The 27,678-nt window shown below is 38.2% G+C and overlaps 1 long non-coding RNA gene across 2 annotated transcripts; it reads left to right on the top strand.

The window, feature by feature from the left end:
• Positions 1-19: 19 nt before the first annotated feature.
• On the top strand, positions 20-25,535 carry LOC135178441 (uncharacterized). 2 transcript variants are annotated; one of them, XR_010303529.1, is made up of 6 exons: positions 20-123; positions 4,650-4,831; positions 7,186-7,335; positions 14,717-14,809; positions 20,641-20,712; positions 25,473-25,535. It is a non-coding gene; the product is annotated as an uncharacterized LOC135178441 (long non-coding RNA). The 2 variants fall into 2 exon arrangements; XR_010303530.1 differs by lacking the exon at positions 20-123 and adding an exon at positions 1,840-1,917.
• Positions 25,536-27,678: the final 2,143 nt, after the last annotated feature.

Here is a 27,678-nt window from a genome sequence, read left to right as displayed (position 1 = left end):
CGAGCGGCACCCATCGCCTAGGGAGGTGCGGAAGAGTTGGGGAAGCATCTTCCAGTGTCCGGCGGGAGAAGGATGCATTCAGCGGCGGTGTCGAAAGATGTTTAATAGTTGGCAGGATCAAAGGTATATCAGCAGAGAAGGGTTGAGGAGGATGGGACGAAGACAAGATGCAATGCTGCGTTAGTTTCATATATAGATATATGTATGAAGACTTATCAGTAGTTACCTTTGATTCATCTAAATTGTAGACTTTCTGTGTGAGAAAGTGTAAGGTTTGTCCAAGGGCCAGATGTGCACCCTTGATACGAAGAATATTTGGTTTCCAAATGCTATAGACTTTGAGTGTGTTATAAATGGAGACCTAACAGAATGGAAATTCAATGTATAAAATTATTTCTGAGGCTCCTTGGACTTCTAGAAACACACGCTGAACCAATTGCTTACCTCAGCTCTGTGGCCTGACAATCGCAAATGGACAAACATCATTATACAGACCAGTAGCCTTAGGTGAGCAAATGCCCAGCTTCCCATGACAGTTCAAAAAGGCATCGTGTGCCCAGTGTCTCACATTCTCCTTGCTAACCAATTCACTGAAAATTATGAGCATTTCCAAATCTTCTCTGTCTTTGAGACTTTTTTCTTATCACTTCTGGTGTACACTGCCAGAACCTCCATCCACAGTATGACAAAACAGTAGTGTCACCCGGAGAATATTCCTCAGAATGGTTCCAACTGATGAAATGTAATACATCAAGGGACACTTCCTGCAAGTGGTTCCTTGTGAAGCTCTTTTAGGGTTTAGACTACAAAATAATGGCACAAAAAAAAGTGAAGAATGCCACTTCTTTGGCAAATGAGGAATAAGTGGACACATGACCTGGTGCATATGACATAAAAGGCAGCAAGCAGAATGCAGATTGTTTAATATCCAAATGTTGAGGACCCCCATATCCAGCTTCTGAGTAGTGATCCTGCCATAACTGAATTACAGATGCACTCTAAAAATAATTTCTTGTCCTTCAGGATTTGCTGCCATACAGTATACATATACTGCCATAGCTTTACATACATATGTGTGTACACATACGTGCATGCAGATGCAAAACTCTGCTGCCATGAGGTAGTTTAAGGTCACAGGTCTCTCAAGACACAGTTTTCCAGCTCAAATATATAAATTTGCAAATTAATCAGTGTAAAGTTGTTAAATGGCTGAACTCGATTATGGAGGTCTTTTCCCACTGAAACAATTCTATAGTTTAATGGTTCTTAGTTGTTTCCTGAAACAGAAATCAAAGACAAGAGCCTTCCCATAACACTGTCTCCATGAAGGGAAAAAAAGGGCAGCTTAATTTTTTACTGTTCCTTTACCTCAGGAACAGAAACCAGAATGCTGTACTTGTTCTAGAAGGACTGGCATAAATGTGTTTGAGACCAGGTATCCACTAATTGCCATTTCCATTTTTCTGCACTTTTGTTGTGATTCTGGGGATAGGGACATGAAAAACTAGACAGCAATATACTTAAGGACAGATGTTTCTCCTGTTTGTGTTAAGAAGGCCTTAACAATAGCAGAACAAGCATCTACAGTGGCCACAGCAGCAGCAGCAGCGGAGGAACAAATTACTGTCAGCAACTGCAGGCTGTGCCACTGCAGCCACAGCAGGCTCCATTTTCTGCCTGCTGCTTCCTGCAGCCACTGAGCCTGGCTGCTTGCTACCTCCTTTTGTAGGTACCTGATGACCTCCTTTGAGCTGTCTGCAAATCCACTGGCATTTTCAAGTGCCTCCTGATGCAGCTATGGTTGTAAACATCTAAGGATAGATGCATATTTGTGGTAACTCATCATCATAGGCACGAAATGAAAATGAATACCATCCAGCCCTTCAGGTTCACATAAAATAAGAGCAGACAGCTTTGGTAAGTAGTATCTTTCTTATGCTTCACAAGTAATGTAAAATATTGCAAAAAGTGCTTCAGTAAGTCATGTTTTACGCATGTAAATGAAGTAAGTGTCAGCTCTCCAGGAAGTGCTGGCAGGGAAGGGTCCACAGGAAAAGGCCTTTTCTCCTGCCTCTTACCATATAAAAGCTGGCCAAGGTCACAGACATGTGCTTTCTTACCTGGCAGCACCTTCCTGGCAGGCTGGCAGGGACACTGCTCATACCGCCCTCTCACCCAGCACTTGCCAGAAGAAGCCAAAGCTGTCATGCATACAGGACTAGGAAGGACAGCCCACACACTGTTCAGATGTCCTATTGATGTGCCAGCCAACTTAAGCAAGGCCCAAATGGCAAGGGCTGGGGGAAAATGCCTCCTTTGATGGCCTTGTACTAGCAAGCTGGTTGATCACAAGTAATGAGACATATTCTGCTGGTTGTTTTTGGTGGTATTTTGCATTTCAGAGTTCTTATTGAAGAAAAATAACTGAGTAAAATAAAAATTTTACTATTAAATTGATATATAAGGGCAGATCCACTTCTGTTTCATCTTCCATTGTATTTCAGAGTGTAGAGGTGGATTTAGCTATCTTTCCTTGTCTTGCAACTGTTACTCTGTCCATTCTTGAGAATATCTATCCATGATAATTTCTCTGTTTCAGGAATAATCCCCAGGAATTTCTGATTGTAGACATTATCCTGATCACTAGAAAATAGGTTTGTAAACCATAGCAAAGCACAACAAGATGCTTCTTAACAATCAGGCTTTTCTTTAGTGTCCGGTAATGGACACTGTGAAACTGTTCACAAAGGCCTGCAGTGACAGGAGACTGGATGAGGCACTTAGTGCCATGGTCTAGTTGACTGGATAGGGCTGGGTGCTAGATTGGACTGGGTGATCTTGGAGGTCTCTTCCAACCTGGTTGATTCTATGATTCTATGGAACATGGGAGATCTGAACATCCAGCAGCCCTGCACTGCTGTTCGATCACATGAAAGATATGTGGTAGCTATATAAGATAGAATTTATTTGTCTTTGTCACTTCTTTTAATCTACTTTCTTGAGGTAATGAGTTTTATGCAATAACACTCTGTATGTGTGCTTGTTTCAAGCAGCTTGTTGAAAACTTAGGATATATTTCAACTGAGTGATACTACAGTAACAAAAAAAAAAAAAAAAAAAGAAAAAAGAAAAAAGAGAGAGGGAATGAAAAAAGCAGAGACCACAAAGAGATTAAGTCCTGCATGTTTTGCCAAGGAATCTGGTTGGCAAGATAGATTCAGCTAATGTTCCTGCAGAAGACAAAATAGTGGGAAAGAATGCAGTCTGGCATGAGTAATTACTAGGCATTAGAAAATCCACCTGGGAGAAAGCTTTTACAGATTATTTAAACACAACTATATATAATTTATAAAGTATCTACTTTACTACAGGAGGAATTATGACTGAAAAACAGAACTTGTAATGTCAGATAGCTGATGAAATTTTATTAAAGCCTTTATCAAGTTGTTTGTTTTCTTTTTTTTCAGGAAAGTGAATATGCGTTTTTATATTTTTATTAACAGAAGAACCCCAGTCTTAGCTTTCAGATTAACTAGGTTAAAAAAATAGGCAGCCATAAGCCCACATTGATTTGAAATCAGATTTTATTAGTTTTGATGTTTGCCAAACTAGTTTTTGTTATAAACTGAGTACTGTGTTCAGTTCTGGGCCCCCCAGTTTAGAAGGGACATCGAGATGCTTGAGCTTGTCCAGAGAAGGGCGACGAGGCTGGTGAGAGGCCTCGAGCACAAGCCCTACGAGGAGAGGCTGAGGGAGCTGGGATTGTTTAGCCTGGAGAAGAGGAGGCTCAGGGGTGACCTTATTGCTGTCTACAACTACCTGAGGGGTGGTTGTGGCCAGGAGGAGGTTGCTCTCTTCTCTCAGGTGGTCAGCGCCAGAACGAGAGGACACAGCCTCAGGCTGCACCAGGGGAAATTTTAGGCTCGAGGTGAGGAGAAAGTTCTTCACTGAGAGAGTCATTGGACACTGGAATGGGCTGCCCGGGGAGGTGGTGGAGTCGCCATCCCTGGGGCTGTTCAAGGCAGGATTGGACGTGGCACTTGGTGCCATGGTCTAGCCTTGAGCTCTGTGGTAAAGGGTTGGACTTGATGATCTGTGAGGTCTCTTCCAACCCTGATGATACTGTGATACTCTGTGATACTGTGATACTGTGATTTAATTCACACAAATAGCAAATACATTTTAATAAAGGATTTCGTGTTCTGCAACCTTTGTAATTACAGATTTTTTTAATTTCAATCACCTCTCACATATTGGTGGGTTTGATGATTTTCCAGAAGGTGTAGAGGTTTACAGGGCTCCTAAGAAAGACTGATTTCTAAAGCATGCTGAGAGTTTTTTGTTCTTCTTTCCTGTTCTGCTGTTGTAAAGAGGTATATATTCTCAGGTCATTGTAGGAAAGAGGGACTAAATAAGTGTTTGGTATAAAAGGTTTCTCTCTTCTGATACCAATGTCCAGAACTGTGGAAGGCTCCTGATTTCTCTCCTTCTGAAAAGGCCGGTGATTTTTGTTCCATTTTGAAGTACAAAAACTTATAGCAGCAAACTCAGCAGTAAGCAAAATAACAAACAGATAAACCATCAGATGAAGAAAATTCTAGTCTGTCTTCCTTAATGTTCCAGTTCCCTCATCTCTCTTTCCTTTACAGATACCAAGTGTGACAGATGACCCTTACAGGGTCAGTCTGAATGCTGGCAAATTCAGACTATTATGCTTTGGTGGAGGCTCTAAAACGAAAGCTTTTGAGAGAGCTGCATGCACAACAAAGTGTACCACTCATTAAACAAGAAAAGATTTGAAATGTGTGTCACTTCAATCGTGGTATTGTTGGTAAGTATAAGGAGCCTGGGTTATATTAGGCCTTATGCATTTATAGATAAATACCCACTCAACACAGAAATGGCATATATTGATTATAATAGTCATAATCATGTTAGTAATGCCAGTGTTTCACAGGAAGCAATCACATGTCTTATAACTGTTGTGGATATAGAAAATTTGGATAGTAGAAGCTGCTAAAAGTGCACGTTCCTTGCAGGTTTATGTATTTTGTAAGTTGTATTTCTTATGTGGCTATGCCTTTGATGACAGTTCTCCATGTGCAAAATACTGTCAAGCTGCATATATGACATCAAGATTTTATTTCCCTGCTTTCTTATTGCTAAAATTAAAGTATTATGACAATGACCTCAAAGGTGAGGAAAAAAAGCCCAACAGAACAGAGTGTATGTCCTGTAGTTCTTGAAAGGACTGATCAATATGGAAAGCAGAGGTATTGATCTTAGAATACAGATATACATACGTAGTAGGGAAAGACCAAAGAGAGAGGTGTATCTGAATACACCTGTACATGATTCTAGTTCTCCAATGTAATTTCTGGAGAGATTAAAGTTTAAGATGAGGTCACCCAAGCTGGTGGGATTTGCATTGCTGCTATCAGTGAGTAAAAAACTTTTACAGAGGTTTCAACATAAAATTCAGTCTCTAAAGTGATTAAACTCATAGTTTCTGTTGTTATACAAGTCTAGAACACAAGATTAATAATATTGTGAAGTTCTGCATTTATTCAAAAGACAATCACACTGAGAACTCTCTTAGCTGCCAAAGAAAAAAAAAAAAGTGGGGTTTAATCTGAAACACTTCTCCTCGCATTGGAGTGTTTTATTAGTGACATGGAAAGAACTTTAAATTCTTATTGCACCTTATAACACCCACAGGCAGTGTAATACCTTAAAAAAATGCACAAAATCCTATATTTATAGTAGTAGTGTTAGAAGACCAACTAAATCTCTCTTTAAAATTATTCAGGCTCATTTTCTACATGTAAGATAATCAACCTTGGAAAATTCAGGAAGGTTGTCCCACAAGTTTTGAGGGAAAAAATGAAATGAAAAGATGACTATTTGTATGCATACTTATTTAACCCACATGCTCACATTTAACCCCTATGTTTCAACAAAACTGTATGGCTCTAATTAATTGGCTGAACACATTTACTGCCAGCACCATTTCTTTTGTGGATTATACTCTCATTTAAGAACTGAGATACAAGTCAGTGGTTGAAAGGATTACTCTGTCAGTTTCAAAGTTCTTAGAGGCAGTGTTTATTCATGCATAAATGGCAGATGTAAATGACTTGTGAAGAGTTAATGCATGATTAGTAATTGTTATCAGCATGCTACAGGCATGAGCTGCATGACTCGTGAATAGCTGTACCACATATATCCATAGAAATAGATGGACAATATGGCTGTACCTTGAAAAGAACCAGAAAGAGAGCAGTCATTGAAATGTCATTCAACAACATATTCTATACTTGCTGCAATGTAGACTCATAAACACTTTCTAAAGGCATTTATTGCATGCAAAGTTCTACACAGGATTAAGTACCTATCTTTATTTATTCTTATACAATCAAAAGAGGAGACAGATGCCTTGTTCTCCAAGTCAAGGCAATTCCTGCTAATAAGAGTTTTTTTGTGTGATTTGAGTCTTTCCAGCTGAAAATGTAGGATGTTCTCGAGGATAAGAGTGAGAATAGCCTGCAATGTCACATTTCCTTTTGCCCACCACAGTGCATGCATTCTGCCTCAGTCTCACTGCTGATGTGCTTTACTGTATCTGCTTTTTACTTGAATTCTTCTTGATTTACACTCAGTCTGAACAGCTGTCAGCTACCTGCTAGACATATGGTGACGCAGGCCCGCGGGACGAATTTCTTACAACTCACAAGATGCTCAGCTGCAGTCTTTGGAACATTTCTAGCACACTCTCATGGTGTTACAAGGAATTGTGCCTATCCCAGGTTCCAGCTTTAAACTGGGCTTGAGTCCTCAAATCAATCACGTGCCTGCTATCTAAAGAAAAAATCTATCGTACTTGCTTTTCAGATAGCTATTTCAGCAGGTTCTCCAGATTAGGGCTTAGTTTGGTTCTTAGTCTAAAAAACTGATGTTATCTACATTTGTGCTATAGTAAGTCATAACTTCAGGACCTGTTTCTTTGTCCATATTTAGCAAATCAGAGAAGGCACACCATCATAATTTCCATGAGAATGCATGGATATTCACAGTTAAGACCAGTGTAAGGATTCATACAAGTTAAACAATCTGCCTCAGGAGATCCTACAAAGTGCTGTTAAATTCACCCTGAAATTAAAGTCTTGCTACCTTTTTTTTTTTCAGAAAACTCAATGAACTAGTGATGTCTAACTGATGATTCTTTGGGTGTGGAGTGAAATGAAGACTGTTAGTTGTGGAAGAGGTATTATCTATACAGCAGTGGAAGTCCTGGAGAATGAATGAACTCAGCAAGAATAGGTGCCTGAGGTGCAGGTATGTGGCACTCTGTTTAAGGAGGAATTTTAAATAGGGAACATTAGAGAAAATTAGGGGTTGGATCTGTCACTGCTACATGAATCCTCTTGATGGAACATACTTCTGAGTGGTTTCAATACAATTAAGCATTTAAGAAAGGCCATGTCCTCCTAGTTTGAAAAACACACTTCAGAGTGATCATAAATACATACTTGGTGCCTAGTTATTACACTACATGGTTTCTCAGAGATTATAATAGCAACTAATAATTTCCAGAATAGTAACTTCCAAAAATATGTTACCCAGAAATCCCTGTAGAAATCCCATTCATCCTACAGCGACAGCTTGTTATGGAAGCAAGTATTTTACACATTATGCTCAGATTGTACAGTGTAAATTAAGTACCTTACATCAACATTAAAAATTAATCTAGCACTGAAAGTTCAAGAAGCTGTGGTGAAAGTTCTTGTGCTGCTAATTCTTTATGTCTAGCTGCAGACAGAGATGCCAGAGGGTTTAGCATTTTTTTGTTGTTTGGTATTTAAGAATGTACTGACCTTTTACTGCATCCTCAGCGTAGTTTTCTCTCCTTTAAGACATAGGATCATAGAATCACAGAATAGTTTGGGTTGGAGAGTATCTTAAACATAATCTGGCTCCAGTGCAGGAAGACAGATCATAGGAGGGATTTTGCTGCCATTTGCTGCCGTTTTGGTGCTCCTCTCAGACGTTTTGCCGTAGTTCTTCAATGGTGGCAAGCTGCAGCAAGGTGTGGCACAAACACAGCAGTCTATTGTCCAGAGCTGTTTCTAGCCTCTCCATGTCCACATCTCAGACATACATCCTTAGCTAGACCCTGGTCCATCTGACCCCAGATTTCCTGGACCTTATCTACTACACAAACTGCCCATACTTTAGTCAATGTCATTCACTGTGACCTCACTTTATTCCTCACTCAATTCCTGTTGTGGAGTTTCCCAGTCCAGTCTCTTAGCATCCACTCTAATCTAACCTTAACAACTGCTGTCAGCCAGCCCAATACCACTCTCTGATTGTTGCATAAGGGCCTGGGCACTAATACAGAGCATGTGGAAGACATCAGGACTCTCTCACTCATTGTCAGCCCATAGAACTCTGTTCCAAACTGCCTGGGTGGGCTCAACACTAAAGCTTCAGTTGGAATTAAGGGCCTCTAGATAAAACAGTTTTAGACAACTGGCATAAAAGAGTTGAGCAACACTGCTTAGGTTAGATGTTTAGGCTGGCAATCTTAAGCTAAAGACCTTCCCAGCTGAATTGTGACTCAAGTGCACTGAGCATCAGGAATGCTGCTTAACGGAGAGGGAACAAATTGTGGTGTTATGTTGAGCTAAAAGCTGATGATAAGGAAGTTAAATTAGCAGTATTAAGGTTCAAACTAGACCACATTTCCATGTTTGCTTATGTTGAGATAGGTAATAAAGCCTAGCCTTACTAAAGACAAATTCTTTCACAACTACTTTATTCACTCATAGAGTAGGCTTAGCCGCACTGTCAAAGAAGGGTTGACTTGGTGTGTTTTGACAAGCCCATATTGCATGTTTCATAGCACCTCATCTTTTAGGTGTATACAATTTGATGAAACAAATATGTTATGCCCTCTCCCTTTCCAAAATTTCACATTTTCCATGCTTTTTGTGGTCACTTCGTAAAATTAAGTAGGCATAAGGTTCGCAGTTACAGCATTGTATTTGGGCCTCTTTTCTGCCTTTCTGCCCCTAAATTTTTGTCTAAATTCTACAAATACTAATAATCAGGGAATTCTGTGAATTTTTGGATCAGTAAACTAGATTAGCCACAGTCTTCTTAAATCTATTTCAGGTACTGGGTCTTAGGCAAAAGATGGATTTAAGAACTGTGTAACAATGTTTAATTCTGCCATTTATTTTATTAAATAAATGAAATTAACCAAACATTTTTCTTTAATAAGTATTTAGTCTTGGAGATTTACTAGACACGGGTCACAGGAAGCACAGAAATCTTGAGGTGCACATTGTGATTTACTAAGGATGAGAAAGCCATGTTTCTTTATTTAACACCACCATTATATCTGAAATGCTCCAGTGAACCTTCTTATCAAGCCAAACAAACAGAAAAAGAGACCTGTTGACTAGTTCAAAAGCATGGACAGTCCTTGCTCAGACACAGTTAATGAAAAAAGTTCATGTGAACCAGGATTTCAAAGTACAGTGATGGAATATCATTGTCAGTGTAGATTAAAGGATTTTTTCATTGTCATTTTTCTTGTCTTTCAAAACAACTTTCTTGCCAGTCAGCTATTTACAACACAAGTTCAGAGCAGCAGTGTTGTTTTTAAAGTGGTAAAAAATAAATAAATGCAAACAAAGGAGTGTAAAAAAGTGTAGCCAAAAGCTTTTAATAGTATAACCATAAAATAGGCCACGTCAAAGATCTTTATTTTACAATTATATTTTTCCATAAAAACTAGCCAGTGATGTTTATTGGTGGTTCAGTTCAAATATGAGCTGCATTTGAATTTTGATCGACCACCCCAAAGCTAGCCAATGACCACATAGCAGTTGTGTGGAAGGAGATCAGATCCAGACGTCTAAAGCAGCTGCAGATTCAGATCTTCCCTGAGACAGTGCTGCTGGCCCAGGGAAAACCACACAAAGATATAACTGTTTGACTTTGCTCTGGGACACAATCGCAATGCTCATGCATCCCAGAAGTGAATTCAACTCAGAAGTGAGGTCAGGTTTTGTCATCTCCTGAATGAACCCTTTTGGATGTGATTTAGTTAGAGAACAAAACAAAATCAATAGCAACAAAATAACTAAAACCTAACTATTTGACCAAAGCAAATACACCAACAAAACATGCCAACCAACCAAAACCCCCAGAACAAGCACACAACAGTAACAAAGATAAAAAGAGAGCTACAGAGGGAAAGAAAAAGAGAAAAGGGGAAAGGAAAGGAAAGGAAAGGAAAGGAAAGGAAAGGAAAGGAAAGGAAAGGAAAGGAAAGGAAAGGAAAGGAAAGGAAAGGAAAGGAAAGGAAAGGAAAGGAAAGGAGAGGAGATATCCATTCATAGGCATGGACTAGGCTGAGGTTTGGGCTTTACTGGTTAAACTGATGCACATTGGTGATGCTTTTTAGATATGTTGTTCCTCTCTAGTGTCTGAAGAGTCAATCCTATTTTAAGGAGCACTAGGTTTGCATTTACATTACTATGTGGTGCAAAGCAAAACAGAAATAGCAGACATCTGATGTGTTGCAATTCTGTATGGTCCTAGGATGATATATGCACATGGTGTCTACCAAAAAATATATATATGAGCAAATATATAACTGTAGACATGGACCATACATTCAAGAAGAAGTAATATTGCGAGTGAGGTAAGTCAAGGGTGCTCTGATGAGTGGCTTCAACCTTAGTTCCACCAGGAGATAAATAATTTCCCAGCATAGCACTCACACTGGCACATCCTGCAAGATTCCAATTCAAAGTGCAAGTCAAATTCAACCCCTGTGGTACTCTAAATCAAAAATGTGCAGCTATTCTTTCCCCAGAGCAATACAGTCATTTTGAGTTAACTTCATGTTAGCCATTTAGTGTCAGTAAAAGAAAATACCCTTTTTTTCCCTCTATTTCTCCCATGACTGTGGAATAGGAGCAATCTATTGGAAGTATGCCACAGCTAATAGTTTTCTCTTTAAAGTTAGTGCAGTCACAGTGATTTACAGATTGGGAATATAATCCCAGTCTGTGCACACACTTTTCTTTGCCTTTTGGTGGATAACCAAGAGACACATTATACTCCTCCAGCAGCATTGCTCAGTAAGGCAAACGTGACTGTGCACAGGCACTAGCTTAATTGTGAATTGCTTCTTGACAATTCTTTTGTTGTTTGGAATTAATATTGAAGTTTTAAAAACATGTTATTTTGGTGTACAAAGGATTATACCATTTCCAGTCTACATGGAAACTGTCACTGGTCTGATACCAAACTCATTTTTCTTAATGGACCTGGTCCTGTGCCATGGAAATCAATGAAGTGCACTTTTCATTAGTCTTAATGGTATCTGTGCCTGTGTTTCTAAATAAAGCCAAATCTGAGCCGATTCTGTATTCAATTATATCCACATAAAATGGAAATCAGGCAGTTTGCTACTTCTCCTTCCTCTCTCCCTCCCTTCCCTCCTCCCTTCTTTTTTTCTGGCCTCTCTCCATTTTTCCCTTCCTCCCCCCACTTCCTTCCTGTGACATGTCACACACATATCACACACACACCATATGTGTCACGCATGTCACGTGTCACCTTTCTTTCTTTCTTTCTCTTTCTCTTTCTTTCTTTCTTTCTTTCTTTCTTTCTTTCTTTCTTTCTTTCTTTCTTTCTTTCTTTCTTTCTCTCTTTCTTTCTCTCTTTCTCTCTTTCTTTCTCTCTTTCTTTCTCTTTCTCTCTTTCTTTCTCTCTTTCTTTCTCTTTCTTTCTTTCTTTCTTTCTTTCTTTCTTTCTTTCTTTCTTTCTTTCTTTCTCTCTTTCTTTCTTTCTTTCTTTCTTTCTTTCTTTCTTTCTTTCTTTCTTTCTTTCTTTCTTTCTTTCTTTCTTTCTTTCTTTCTTTCTTTCTTTCTCTTTTCTCCTTTCTTTCTTCTGCATTTTTCAGCAGAGAAAAAAACCTCACTTTACTAGAGTAGAACAGATAAAAGACTACAAACATGAAACTGCAATTCTGTTTTCGAGTGATGTTATACTTGATCATTATGCCTCAACTGAAAAACTGTGTTCATCATTTTGCTCAATTTGCAAGAGCCTTAGGATTTATGTGACTTAAATTCAGCTGCTCACATATGAAAAGATACTTTTCTATATCAGACTATTTGCTAAGTATAAAAACACTCAAACTATACTTCTTATGTGGCGCCTGTGTTTGAGGCAGCGTGAATGTGAAGTAAAGTTATCACATTTATCCCATTCACCTCTTACTTTCAGGGATTTCCCTTCATTTATTTGCTCTGGCAGAGTAAAGAGATTTCTGCACAATCCTTGGCATCACCATCTATCTAAGGATATTATAACACAATCACTGAATGACATGCAGGTGGATTATGAGAATAGTTTACACAGTGGATAGTTTTAAAAGAGAGAATGACAATCTGTTTAGATCTCAAATAATGCCAGTTTTCCAGACAATACCTCACACACAAAAATTACAGAAAAAAACACTGTGGTTGAAAATGTGGTGAGCATTGCTAATATTCCCCTACAGCTACCTCAAAAACAAAAGGGGAAAAAAAACAAAAAGAAGAGGAAAAGACAGTCCAGTGCCTGGTAAAATTTCCTTTTTTGGAAATTGTTTCTCACCTTCAGAAAATATTTGCTTCTCATGTTTTGCATCTAGAAAGCTCTATAATGAGTGTCTTCACTTTATAAAATTTATGAGATTGTATCATTAGCATCAGATTGAAAAAGTCTAGTTTCATTCCCACTCCTTCATTCCCTGAGTTCCTCCTTGAAAAATGATTATCATTAGAACTCTGATGTCTCATGGAAGAATAATCACATTTGTGTACTCTGTATTGTTAAATATCTCACATATATGAGGGTACAGAAATAACTTTCGACTGTCTTTCACATAATGTGCAGCTTGTATGATGAATGGTAGAGAGTTTAAAGAAATGACCACGTAGAGGAAAGAGAATATGATAAAATATCGTAAGTAAAAGAGAAACTGGCAGGATGGAGAGGAGAGCAAGCCTCTGAGGTGGGTAGGCGCTAATTAATTGTGTAAATTTTTCACTTGGCAAAGAGGCACAAGATAAAACTTTGTAGCATTCTTGAGAATGTATCTGCACTGACAAATTCTCCCCGTATTGTTCTGCATTTATCTGTTAATATATGATAAGGGCCTGGTTTCAATAGAGATACATGAAAAGAAAGAAATGTAAGCCCCTGACTTCCCTCACTGCTTTTTTTCCCCTGTTCCTGAGCTAACAGGCAACTCCTGTTGTTTCCTATGGAAGCTGCAAACTTTGGTAGAGGAACCAGAAACAGTATGTATGGAGGAGATCATCTTTTTTCCACCACCTTTCACAGCCTCCAGTTCTTTTGTATGGACAAGAATGGATTTTGACAAAGAAAGCCATACCTGCTCACCTGCTAAACTCCACCCACAATGCCTGGCACTGCCATATGGCAGGTACACAGCCCCTGTCCTCTGGATGGGTTCAGTTCAAACCCTCCAGGCTCCAGCAGATGGAGTTACAATATTTTGGAGACAAACACACCCACACCCACATTTTAGTAATTTTGAAAACAGTATCATGCAAGAGGCTCTGCTGAAATGCTTATTAGTGGTTTATAGGGGTCAGAACATGTTTGGCTCATAGATTTTTTTTTAGTTGTGTTTTAAAGGATTTTAATAATTAAATAAGTGACATCAGTATAAAATATCAGTTGTGGGATTATTTCTTCCCCTTCACTGGGTATTAATAATTCATTAGATAAATTCTAAGGAATAAAGATCATATATATATTTCCCAGGCAGAGAATGAGAAAAAGTTTTGAGAGAAGCAGAGTTTAGAAATGCTTTACAGAATATCTGCCTACAGAACTGAAGGCAGAGAAAGACATTTTCAGGCAGTTGTCATGATGACAAGATGATATGTCACTGATCTTTATTAGTTCAAGTTACCAAATTTTCAGACTTCTGTTTTGAATGGAATCCCAAAGAAAGTAGACTCCAATTAGAGGTAAGTCCTACTCAGGCAGAAAGCATCATTGTTTGGGCTGTCATCCTAGATGAAAGCTTTTCACACTTGCAAGAGCTGTGTTTCATCAGTTTAATTCTTCCAGTTATAACTCACTGGAAGGTGCTATATATATTCTTTTGAATTACTAACTGATTCTCCTTGATTTCTGACCTATTCCTTCTGGTTAAAATGAAAACATTTTTCTTGCTGCTTGGGATGAGTTTGGCTGCCCATATTTAATAGGAAATGCACATTAAATAGACAGTCCAGACTCTATCAGTGTATGTACCACCTCTTTCTTATTTGGGGGATTACAGAATGACAGAATCACAGAATGGTAGAGGTTGGAAGTGACCTCTGGGGATCATCTAGCCCAGCCCTACTGCTAAAGCATGTTCACCTGCCCATGAACAAATCTAGGCAGATTTTCAGTGATTCGAGAAAAAGACTCCACAGCCTCTCTGGGCAGCTTGTTACAGTGCTCCACCACCCTCAAAATAAAGAAGTTTCTCCTCATGTTCAGATGAGACTTCCTGCATTCTAGTCTGTGCCTATCGCCATTTGTCCTGTTGTTGAGCACCCCCAACAGGTTTACTCTTACCTTTTCTCCTGTCCAGACCTTTACCTCTTTTTGTTTTCCACAGAAAAAAAAGTGATGAAAGATGCAAGGCCCCACCAGTGACAGAACTTTTCCATACGGAAATGATACCCCATTCCACTGCTTTCTAAGCTACAAGGTAATATTTTCAAAGCCACACGGAGAATTTATTCACACATTTTCTGTGTTTTATGACCTAAAAGATTTTTTTAAATATTACAGTAATGGAAATACTTCTTGTGAAGTCTAATGTTTCATTGAACATGAGTTGATTGTCTTTATCCAAAGCATGACAATTTCTACTGATACGGGAATTTAAAATATCTTTTTCTCTATATGTTTGTGATTGTCTTTAGTTGAGAACATATCCATAAATAAGAAAATAAGAATTCAGTGCTTAAATTCTATTAAAATTACTTCTTTTGAACAAACAAACCACTGTCACCAACAACAAAACCACAAACAGACAACCCCCCCAGAAAAACCCAAACTCACATCAAACAAAAAAACTCAGGGTCACTTTTATTATGTATGAATTTTAGATATCTTCATTGGCATAAATGCTTGAATTTAAATTATTTGAAACTAATAGATGGAAGTGTAATCTCAGATTCCTGTTGCACTGCAGCCTGGCTGTCTTTGTAAGCTTGAATAATAGCAGTGTGTACTGAGCAGTCCGTCCTTATATTCATTACTAGTCCTGGACTTGGTGTCAAGCACAACCTTTAACCCAAACTGAAATTTTCTGAGTGACTCTAGGGAATTTTTTCCTGGAGTTCTTCATGAGCAAGCCCCAAAGGAAAAAAGGATGTTAGAAAAAAAATGAAAACTACCAAAATCCCATTACTACCAACTAAAACTGGGTATATTCCTGATATCCAAGCAAATGAGTACTCTCCTCTTCCCTACTTGTGGCATTGAACTCCTGCACCGTTGTGCTTACACAAGTAAATATTATTTACTTTCTGGTCTGAAAGGACAAAATGATTTAAAAAATGAAAAATAAATTAAAATTAAAATAAAATGGAAATAAAAGAAAGAAATTAAAATAAATTTTGCAGCTAAGTTTTCACCCAACACAAGTAACACCAGCTACATGAATCCTCATTAAAGGTTACCATAAAAGCTAAGAACAAACAAGGATTACTTGAAAATGCAATTGCTCAATATACCCAGAACTGCCAGCAGCAGTTTCCCCTTTAGGCTGTTGACTTCATAATCTTACCCAACCCTTCAGAAATTTCCTGGTCAACAAGACTTTTCAGAAGCTTTGTGAAAAGAAAACAACAAAACAAAACAAAACAACAAAATGATCAAAACCCAAACCAACAACAACAAACCCCCCCACACACTGGCTTTAATCAGTTTCCTTAAGACTGCATCACTTTACAAGAACTCAGAGTGAATAATTGTAAAAGTGAACTAAAAGTAAACCCATCCCTGTAGAGCAATAAAGGCAAGCAAGCAGACAGGAAAACTAGTTAGAAACAAGCTCTTTAGACTACCAGTTTGAAGGAGCATTCAGATATCTACTGAATAGCTACTTTTCTGTATTGGAAGCAAAAGTATTACAACCCTTCCTTTTATTTTTTTTTTAAAGTAAATATTTCAGAGACACCAGTATAAAATGAATTCATTCTTTCAAGCCAACAGGGTCAATTCTTATTAGAAGTTTGGATCATGGTTATTTCTTTTGTAACTGAGTACTATATTTACAATTGTGACTATTTAAACTTGTGAAAGTGATTCTGTGGTGGTTTGGGTGTTCCCTGCCCCCCCACACTTTGTAAATCACCCAGACTAGGCTCAGCCAGCTCTGGAAATATGAATGAAGCTTATGTTTACAGCTAGCACAATATACAAGCAGATATTTACAGTATATACAGTTATAGACAGAAATATACAAGGTAAAAGGTAATATAGAAACAGAACTCCCCTCCCAGAAACCTGAGTCCCCAGGAGGGGCTCTCTACCACCCTTCCACCTTCTCTCCCCCACTCTCAACCTTACCCCAGTCCCATGGAAGCATGGAGGTTTGGCCAGGGTGTTAGGAAGAGAAGTGGATTAATCAGAGAGATGGCAGAGAGGCTAGAGAGAGAAATGCAGCTCAGAGCTCCCAAGCAGAAGAAGTGCCTTATCTATGTTTGGATTCTTGTTCTTATACCTCTCAGCAAGCCTATGAGTGAAGTAGACATCACCACTGTTTCTCTTTCACAGCCTGTAATCTGTTCTTCTCACCAAAACATTCTAGCTAGGCTCAAACTAGCACAGTTTCTCAATGTAAAAGCGCAAAATGTATTTTTAAAAACTGTATTCAAATCAGAAGGAAAGATATTTTGTGAGGATGTGTCAGACTTCATGGAATCTTCTTTTGCAACAACAATCAAGATTTTCTGGAAGTTATAATTTGAGAATATTTAATGTGAAAATAGCAACCTAAATTTGCAGAGAATCTCATTGTTTAGAATATACACACTTGTTACCCTCATTGCAATGGATCCTCACTTGGTTGTCCTTGCTAATTCAGAAAATCTGAACTACCCAGTGTCAAAGACAGTGGATGAAATACCATGAAAAGGTGTCAGCTGTCTGACTGGTGCTTATGTTGCAGGGATGCTGTAGTTTGCATCTGATGGGAAGCAGCTCTAGATATCTGAACTGCCAGGAGCTAGTGAAGCTCTTGGAGAGTGATTTACCATTGGAATGGGCTGCCCAGGGAGGTGGTGGAGTCACCATCCCTGAAGAAGTTGAAGCAAAGCCTGGATGAGGCACTTAGTGCCATGGTCTAGTTGACTGGATAGGGCTGGGGGATAGGTTGGACTGGATGATCTTGGAGGTCTCTTCCAACCTGGTTGATTCTATGATTCTATGACTCCACATTTACTGCTGTTAGGATATTCCTGTCCTCAGGGATAACCCTACTGGGATTATTTACATGAACAAGTTCAGACACACAAGTCAATGTTAACACTGCTGGACTCTATGTCTGTAACAAACTGAGCCCCATCTCACTCACTGTTATAGTAGGTGATTCGTTTTTCAAAGAGAGATAGAAATTAACAAAGAAGTATCCAGAGAATTGTTAAGAATTAGAGGGGGAAGTTTGGTTTCCATCCAAGTAAGAACGCTGTTGTATTTTTCGTTTACATGGAAGCTTTTCACCTGGCCTGGCTGCAACCTATCTTGGAGCTTTAAGGCACATTATACAGATAATATCCACCATTTCAGATCTAGGTCTTGTAAGATTAGCATCATGAAGTGTGATGAACAGTTCTGCATGGAACAAGACAAAAATTGCCTTCTGTTTGAAATATTTAAGTCACTTTTAGAATCTTTCTCATTCTTTAATGCAAACCAGCAGTTCAAAATAAAGTAACTCACAGGTTCTTTTTTCCAGGCCTCAAAACAAAACTGTAAACTCAACTGGGATTTGACTTAAAATAAAAATAAAAGGGAAAAGTTTATCACATAAAACTTCCCATTAGAAATGCCTGTTACCCCAGATACCTACAAGAGCATTATTTGCTTTCAGCAGAGGCTTACAAACCATCAGTCAAGAGGCCTACACAGTGCTTCAGAGGCATGCAATAGAAAATGCAGCACCATACAATACTTCAAGTTTATTGAAGATTAAGTTTCTTTTTTTCTGTCTTTTCCTGGTTTAGTAGGACTTTGGAGTAACTGCAAAAGAATCAGTAACTCAGTAGTGTGCTTCATGAAGAGCTGAGAGAGTAGATGACACAAAACCTCATTCTGTTCCAGAAAGTTATCTGTGAGCACCAAGCCAGGCCTTGGCTCCCTGCTCAAAGTCAGCTATAAGTACGTTCAGAAACACACTGACTTTTAAGCAAGTGCTCCAGATTGCCCTTTTTTTTTCCTCTTTACTTTTTAATGACTGTACTGGAGTTTACTATCTCTTCTTTTACTTGAGTGAAAGGTTAGAATGTTTCTGAGGAAAGAAAAGAGGAATTAAAACAAAGATAAGGCAAAACCCCATGTGCTAGTTTGAAGCAGGCTAGAATGTTTTGGTGAGAACACCTAGATTACAGGCTGTGAAAGGAAAACAATGCTGATGTCTACTTCCCTCATAGGCTTACTGAGATGTATAAAAATGTAAGTCAAAACATAGATAAGACACTTGGCACCACTCTCACTCAGGCTGCTGGCTGAGCTGCTTCTTACTCTCTAACTTCACCTCCCATTTTGGACTAACCCACTTTGCTTCTTAATCCTCTGGCCGAACCTCCATTCTTCCTTGGGACCGGGGTAAGGTTGAGAGGGGTAGGGGGAAGGTGAAGGGGCAATTGGGAGCCCCTCCTGGAGACTCAGGTTTCTGGGAGGGGAGTTGTGTTTCTGTATTTACCTTTTACCTTGTATATTTCTGTCTATAACTGTATATACTGTAAATATCTGCTTGTATATTGTGCTAGCTGTAAACATAAGCTTCATTCATATTTCCAGAGCCGGCTTTCAAACAGCACTTGAAATACGTTTCAAATAGAACAAGTCAGATCTGTGCATTTCTTTTACCAGTGCATATCCTATTCTGACTCATGCCAAGTTTAACAGTTACAAACTGTTCACTGTGCTTCAAAAACCTTAAAGTAGATCACTTACGAGAGTTAACTCCATTACAAACTGTTCAGTGTGCTTAGAAAATCTTAAAGTAGATCACTTGTGAGAGTTAACTCCTGTACTCACTTTTTCTGAGATTTTAATTTAAAAGAAAAAAAATTTGACATTGTGGTTTGGGAACACCAAGCAAATTTTCTCTATTATTTCACAGAACAGACACAGCTAATCTCTCTGACTTCTCGTTCTTCTCGTAACAGCAAGGATGGCTGCAGAGCTATCAACCCTGAGAGTGCTGATTGAGCTACAATAGGTGCTGCTCCTTAAAGCACATGTCAAAATAGTTTTGTTTTTCTTGAATCTTTAAGGTCGTCTTCTTGCTGCTTCTGCTTTGATAGACTGTTGCAAACTTCCTGTCTACCTACCACAGGCATTTGATTATAGCTTTTCCACTCATCCAAAGTATAATGGAATTCCTGCCCTGAAATCCGGGGTTTTTAAGATGAAGGAAGAAAACAAGCTATTGTTTTCCTGCCTGGAAGTGGCTGCAGCCAAGAACAGCACAGATTCCTTTGGTGCCGCATCTGTCACCAACGGTCACGCTCCTTCCTATGCCACACTAACGGCCTTGCACTTTTATTGGGAACAGAGGGGCTCCTCAACAAACGAATGAACAGATGAAGTCAGAGGGGCAGTACTCAATCCAGGAGGTCAGAAAGGATCCTCCTGGCAGGTCAGACTGGACAGGAATGACTGGGAGTAAGCAGATGTTACATAATCACATATTTTTCTAAAATGATTTTAGCAACACAGAGGAACCTTGGCAGTCCTGAGGCATTGAATCAAGCAACATTTCTGTAAACAAATATGTAATTTAATTTTAAATATAATTTCATTTCAGGGCTCAATTTCAGGTTGCTATCACACAGGCCTCTTCCTCAGGGAGATTTGTTCAAGGATGATTTCTAAATACCCAAGAAGCGAAAGAAGACAAAAAAGCTCACTCAGTCCCAGAAAGAGCAGTTTTGCTTCAAATAGCAAATCTTGAACAACCAGGACCTTCTTTTAACAGTGATGAACTGAATGGCAAATCTTGCGTTGCAACTAAGTAAAACACTCCCTACAACATTTTTAATTAGCCAAGAAATTTATTTCCTGTAGTCTTACAATTCTCCATTGCAGACCCAAGGATCTTTGAGTTACATAAACTGGCAGAGTATAATGAAACACTGCAAGTAGAATAAGAGCAAATGCTAGTGTGGAAGCTTAGGTGCCATAACCTTCCTCTCATTTATATAAAACAAACTTGTTCCCATTGAGAGAATTTAATCCACTAAACCCAGTTTCAGAAATGCAAGGTTTCATACTTATACATGGCCTTATCCTTTTTTCTTCTAGTCTAGGGCAACACAAAGACTGAATGGATTTGGTTTATCAACCAGGAATTCCTGCAACATACACTATTATTTGGTGAGTCAAGGATGTTTTTTCTTGCCTCTTGGAATGGAATCTCTTGTTGGGCAACTAGAAAGAGGAGCTGAGATCTGATACCAAACCTCTCAGGGTCAGCAGTCAGTTTGTCTCCCTCACTATGTGGCACTTGGCTGCAACTGTCCCCATAAACATTCATTCTGTGTAGGTTGAATTATCCTATAATGCAAAGTAACTTTTTAATGTGCAAAGCCAGAAAACAAGAAACAAATTACAAATACAACTAAATGTAAACATCATGACAGGCATCATGGAGATTGTTTACAAATTTATGCTCATATTATGTAAATCAATCCCAGAATTGTCACATCTCAGCAAAGCTTCTCTTTCCCAGCACATCTGGTTTTCAGGCACAATTCAGGCATGTCCCAAAGAGAAGCAAATTCATTTTCTAGTAACTTGGATATCTTGGTCCAAGAAGGGGAAAACAAGGAACAAAAAATTTTACTGCCACCTCTGTTAATGCTTTTGGGTTTAGGATTTGATAACATTTGCATATTATATATGACCTTATTCTTTCAATGAGGGTTCAGCACATAATTGTAATTATGTTTTACAGCTTCCCCAGATATGCAGGGGGACTCAATATTGCTTCATAATCACTTCTTTTGGCAAAATTAGCAGATTCAGACAGGTTTTAAGGACGCTACAATCAGCTTCGTAGCTGCGGGTGGAAAGGAAGGAAGTCTGAAGATATTTTTAACATACTATGCAAATTGAAGTTGTTATGAGTGCAGAACTCTCACTGCACTTCTGTTTGACTTAGAGCAGAGCAGATTAAAAGTCCTTTCAGTGGATATTGATCAGTGCAATCAATACTCTCAAATAGAGGATCAGGCAGTAATAGTTTTCAGGATATTCTTTTAGAGGCAGCTCTAAGGAAATTAAAACTTCTATTTAATTTCAAGAAGTGGATATATTTGAAGTTTACTTGAATTAGTCAAAGGCTGTACAAATCGATGTGGGCTATGAAACTGTGGGAGCAGCCCTTCGTTACCTCCCTGGCTTTTATGTTACATTTCTCTGCCACAATTACAATGTGTCTTTCTTAAGGTTTTTCAGGGTAAGACGTTATATTCTTAATATAAGGATGGAAATGAAACAAGGTATAAATATCATGTTTTAAACAAAAAGTTATTTAAACTCCAAATTATGCCTATCCATAATTGCAAAGTGTATTTACGGTCATATAAAATTGGCACCACAAAGATGTATTCCCAGGTGCAATCAAAATTAAAACACATTTACTTTTCTGTCTTCATGTTAATCTGGTTAGTACACCACATCATTTTGAGGGAATAAATTAGATTTCCTTCTGATATTTATTCCATCCACAGAATCAGTTTAACAGTGTAATCATGCTTACTCACACTTTAAGCTTGGAGATACTTCTATTTCACTGTGATGTCTGAGCTAAAACTACCACTCAGCTTCTGTCTTTGAAGGGTTTGGTGAGAGATTGAATGGGGGTTTGTATTAGCAAACAGTTTGTACATAAAGCCACTGACATAGCAATTCATTGCTGTAATTTGGAAACTATTCAGAATCCCCAAAATGTCAGAGCCATCACCTTGAGGCTGTTGCCCTGTGGTGGACATAGTGGGAACTTGCTCATCTAGTAACATGAGCTCAGCCTGAAACAATGTTTTGTTCTCAATATAGGAAGGAACTTCACAGCAGTGCACTGTAAAGAAGCAATAATATATTTTGTATAGATCAGTCCAGTCTACAGAAAGTCTAGAGAAGTAACTTACTATTTTGTATACACAGAAAATGATTATGCATAAATTAAAAAACCTCTGATGGCAAAAGAAGACAATTTCTTCCACTCTGAGACAGCAGCAGATTTGCTAAAAAATGAAGTACCAGAATGTCAGACTGAAGATGCTTTTCTAGCTTAGAAAGAGGTCATATTAAAAACCAGCAACATTTACACCTTTTGAAAAGCCATTAACACTCATTTCACTCTCAGTCTTGCCTCTCTTTAAAAAAATAATGAATAGGTCTGTCCAGAATTGTGGCACATCAGGATGCAATCAATGCGAATACTTGTTACGTCTCTAAAGCATGTCAGACTCCTTTTAAGTACATAAACGTGAGAGGGCTCTTTTAACTAGGGGAGCAAAAAGCAGAGCCAGTTAATACTAGTTTTGAATCCATTCTGGCAAGAAGTTAGACCATTTCACTCTGGATGTCTCTTTCTAGCCCAAGTAATAAAGACAGGTCTGGAAATCCAATTACTGTCTCCTGTCTGAAATGTTTTAAAGAACTTAGGAAAATGTCTCAATGAGACAGAAATACACAGAAAATGCATTTTAAAAGTTCCATATTTAAAGCTGATGCTTGTATCCTTAATATTTAGACTTTAACTGATGTGATTACCAAAATAAATGCACTATATGATTCTTTAGTCAGGTACTGATTTTTTTCCCCTGCAGAAATCATATGTAGTATTTCTGCATTCTGTTTGCAACTCAGGTACAGACTTGCATCTCAGTTCAAACTACAGTGGAAACAGTTATGTTTACCAGAACTCAACCAAATGAACAAATTCTAACCAACCAAAAAAACCCAACTGTAAATAAAGGGAGAGATAAGCATTATTTCACAAAATTAGTTTTGGCCATACCTATATCTCTTTTGTTTTATTCTTTCTCAAACAAGAGTCAGGGTGTGTGGGTAAGAAAAGGGTAGAAATGCAAGTTTTCAAAATGTGTATGGAAGGCTAGTTTCAAGACACAGCAGGGAAAAACATCAAGGTGGAGGAGCTTTTTCCAGTCAGAACAAATAGGTGTCCTTTAAACCCAGTATTTGCAAGAGCCATTTCATACAGCACCTGGAGAAAAGGTCACTAGACTAATAAATTCACAGAAATATGCTGTGCATAGAAAACACAGAAAGAACAAATGAAGGAAAATGCATTGCATAAGAAGACTTCTTTTACTGATGTTTGCTAAACATCTGAAGGTGCTTTGGTAAAGCATTCTGTACTAGGGAAAATAATTCATGATTTGTGGACCTAGACTTTGTGGTGAGGAGATGCAATATAAATCAAATCCAAGTATGCAAGTTAGTTCACATAAGCTACCCACAGCCATAGCTTTGATGGTTAGACAATTTACGTGTGTATACAACCAGCTGGCTACACATGATCCACTGTTCATTGCTGTCATCATCTGTGTTTTGCTGATTTAAGAAGGACTTATCACTCAGGCATTTTCTTACTGGTTTTCTATTTAGGGACATTGAATTTCAAACCAGAGACTTCCTAAATGACTCACATTTATTTTTCAAAATGAAACAGGCGCAGCATCAGTGCTTCTTCTCCCAAACAGTAGAAGTCATCACACCTTCATCTCAAATCACTGATCACAGGTAGAGCCAGTTCAGAATATTGTATCACTGAACTTTATCAGGAGAGCACCAGTTCTAGCAAGATTTATGAAGAAGAGACTCTCAGAAGAGAATGTGCATTTTTGCACATTCATGGGAAACTCCAAGTCCATGTCAGTTGGCTGGGAAGAAAGGCACATAAATCCAGGTATCACATCTGTTGAGCTGCATCAGAAGACCTGTACCTATGCCTCTGAGGTCACAAGGAAGTGTCCAGATCCTTAGGCTATAAATTCCTGCAAAATCTGACAATTCAAAAAAACATCTCCAGAAATAGCAAGCTTAGGACTTACAGATTTGTGAAACACATTCTGTCAGGAGGTTTTTTTGTTTGCTTTTCATTTGTTTGTTTGTGGTTTTTTTTTTCCCCCACATTATTTTAACAATGGGAAAAATACACTTTTGGTTTAGATAAATAAGAAATATTGAGGAGTGCCTAGGAAAGAAGGAATTCATCTTATATAAGGTTGGCTGAATTTGATGATTGATGTTATGAAATTGAAGAAAGGTGTGAGAAAATGGCAGCAGGACTGATATTATGTGAGTACCAAACTAGAGAATAAGAGAGCCAGGACTGCTTGGCTGTCAAAAGAGACCATGTAGATCCTAATGTGAGGCCTTACCTCAATAATTTTTTCAGTTCCAGGTCTTTGTGTAGCATTGTTATTTGTTGGAATTCTTGGAAGGGAAGTAGTCTTTAATAACGAGCACTGCAAAGGAGATTTCTTTCTAACTGCAAATTACATTGGCGAAGCATACCACCAGTACCCAGTTATTGTAAAGGTACTTTTTAAACATCTGCAATTTTAGCTGAGACTATTATATGGCTTTGAGTAACTTAGAGAGAATAATGCTAACTGGATAGGCGAGAAGAATGTTATTCATTGAAGAAATTTCAAGCTGCTAATGCAGACCGAAGTCATATTTGTTGTATCAGTTAATTACTACTTGAATATTATGGTATTAGCAATAGCTGCTTCATGTCAAAACACTTGAAAATTGAACAGATTAGAAAATCTGTTCCATTTCATTTTGCAAGGTTGTTTGTTTTGATTTGTAATTTTTTTATCTAAGAGTGATTTTTTTTTTCCCAGGACAAAGTGCATTAATAGCTTAGGGCAGTACTAGTAGTTATTTTTTAGGTAAATCTGCTCACAGAACAATGTTTGCATCTGCTAAGTAATACAATATTGATTTTCATGTTATTAAATCAGGTTCTAATTCATAATGACACTATACAAAGAAAATAGACATTATAATAAATCACACAATATTTTGAAAATTAATAAGCCTGAGAATGTCAAGTATTCAGTGCACAAAATAAACATTCACACCTTACTTTGCAGATATGAACTTTTGCATTTTAATATATAGCATGCTGGAACACCCAGAAGGAAGAAAAAAAAAAAGAGAGAAAAAAGAGAAAAAAGAGAAAGAAAAAGAAAAAAAGAATCGCCACAACGAGGACAGCAAAAAACTTTCGAGCAACACATTCCCTTTTCTGTAGTCACTGATTACTCATCTACAATGTATCAAGAACAGAAACTGGAGTGAAGTATACGAACCACCAAGTGACATCAGACACGTAGTCACTAAGAACTGCTGAAACAGCTGCAAAAATGAGCACACAATGGAAGATTTCGCTCCATAGAAACCGATACAGTGAGTAACCAAGAGGTAACTGATTTGCATGCAAAGTTATGCTAGCATAGCCATGCTACATTTAGGATACCAGTCTATATACCTTTGCAGTGCTGTGTTCTACCTTCAGGAGGCATCCATCCTCTCAAACAGCTAGAGATTTTTCATCTGGTCCAGCTCAATCTACTCATGTGCCTCCCTACAACAGGCTCCTCTGGATCTTCAGTTTGAAGATTACAGCGATAGTGGCACTGCAGCATTATATGGGGAGGTAACAGCTTATTTGGAACAAACTTCTTTAACGTGGGATTTTGAAGCATTATGATGAGATTTTTTAAAAATGCTGGGGACAACAAAACTGGGTCATCTCAGCACCTTGCTGAAGATGGAAACTATTGATCTACTGAGATAGTTTGTCAGGGAAGAGCATTGTGTTCTTAGGGCTGCACCTGATTGTGTAGTTGACCCATTTGGCTCTAGTTTAGGCTTTCACACATGGTGCTCCACTATCAGAATTTTAGAATCACACATTTTTGTCCATTCGATGTAGTTTTTATTTATGGTCATTTAAATTATCATAGAACCATAGAGTCATAGAATGGTTTGGGTTGGAATGGACCTTAAATATATTCCTGCCTACCAAATTCTCCTGATACATCAGCTGCAGAATAAATGCTTCTGTGGTTGTGGGATATATAAAATCTTCCTATGAAAATTATATATTGTCTGTTCAAAAGTAATGGAGGTGCATGCACAATGGAGCAGCATGCACAAAAGTAATGGAGGTGCATGCACAATGGAGCAGCATGCACAAAGAACAACCATCTGAGGATGTAGGTCTTACTGACTCACAGTCAACCCAAGAAACTTGTCTCAGGGGAATTGGTGCTAATTTTTGGTAAAGCTTGGACTAATAGAGGAGTTTTGTAAAACTGTGAAAAGCATGTCATTATAGCTCCACCTTAATAGGAGTGGGATATAACATAGTTGTTGCCACATCATGTTCTGAAGCAATTTAAATTTGAAGTTCTTATCAGCAAATTCACAGTTACTGAAAAAGGAGGATTAGAATGATGCAAGTCTGATGAGATGTGTTAGTGTAACTTTGATAAATTAATAGAGAACTAAAGGTTATTATATTTCTATCCATTAATTGAAATCATTCATCACTGTTTATGGCAGACAGATTTGACTTTTTTTTTTTTAATTAGCTTATGCAGTTGCTAAAAGTAATAGTGTTGATGTAAAATGCCTCACAGAAATGTGAGTGTATGATGTGGTACAAATAGCATATAGATTAAAAGACCAGAATGTAAAATCAACAAGGAACAGAAGGCAGAGCTGTTTGCAGCCTTAAGGGATGAAGGACAATACTTTAGAATTAGTGCTTAATTTTGTGATTCTGCAGATGTGTAAGAACTCAGAGGAGTAATATTACATGATGCCATTCAAAATCTGACCCCTGAAAGACTAGGGAAGGAAACTTGCTTTCACTGATGCAAATAAAGAGCTAGACCCAATTTATTTACAGCTGCGAAATGATGATAGGATGCATCTCAGCGCACATTTGCAAACAGAATATAATGAGAACATGCACTGAGTATGGCTCATATCCAACCAGCTGGCAAATTTTAATTAACTGGAAGTAACCCTCCAAATTAGGATAATATCAACATTCATTGGTTCGCTGCAAATCAGGTGAGTGAAGCTTCCTGATAAAGGTCTACTCATCAAGAGAGTGCCCAAGGGGAAAGCCACCTCACCAACAAACAGAAGGTATGTTATGACTCCATCCCTGGAAGTGTTCAAGAAAAGACTGGATGAGGCACTTAGTGCCATGGTCTAGTTGATTGGATAGCGTTGGGTGATAGGTTGGACTGGATGATCTTGGAGATCTCTTCTAACCTGGTT

Source organism: Pogoniulus pusillus, chromosome 9 (assembly GCF_015220805.1).
Source record: "Pogoniulus pusillus isolate bPogPus1 chromosome 9, bPogPus1.pri, whole genome shotgun sequence".
Lineage (NCBI taxonomy): Eukaryota > Metazoa > Chordata > Aves > Piciformes > Lybiidae > Pogoniulus > Pogoniulus pusillus.
Note: the sequence above shows the minus strand (reverse complement) of the source record. Positions and strands in the feature narration are given on the sequence as shown.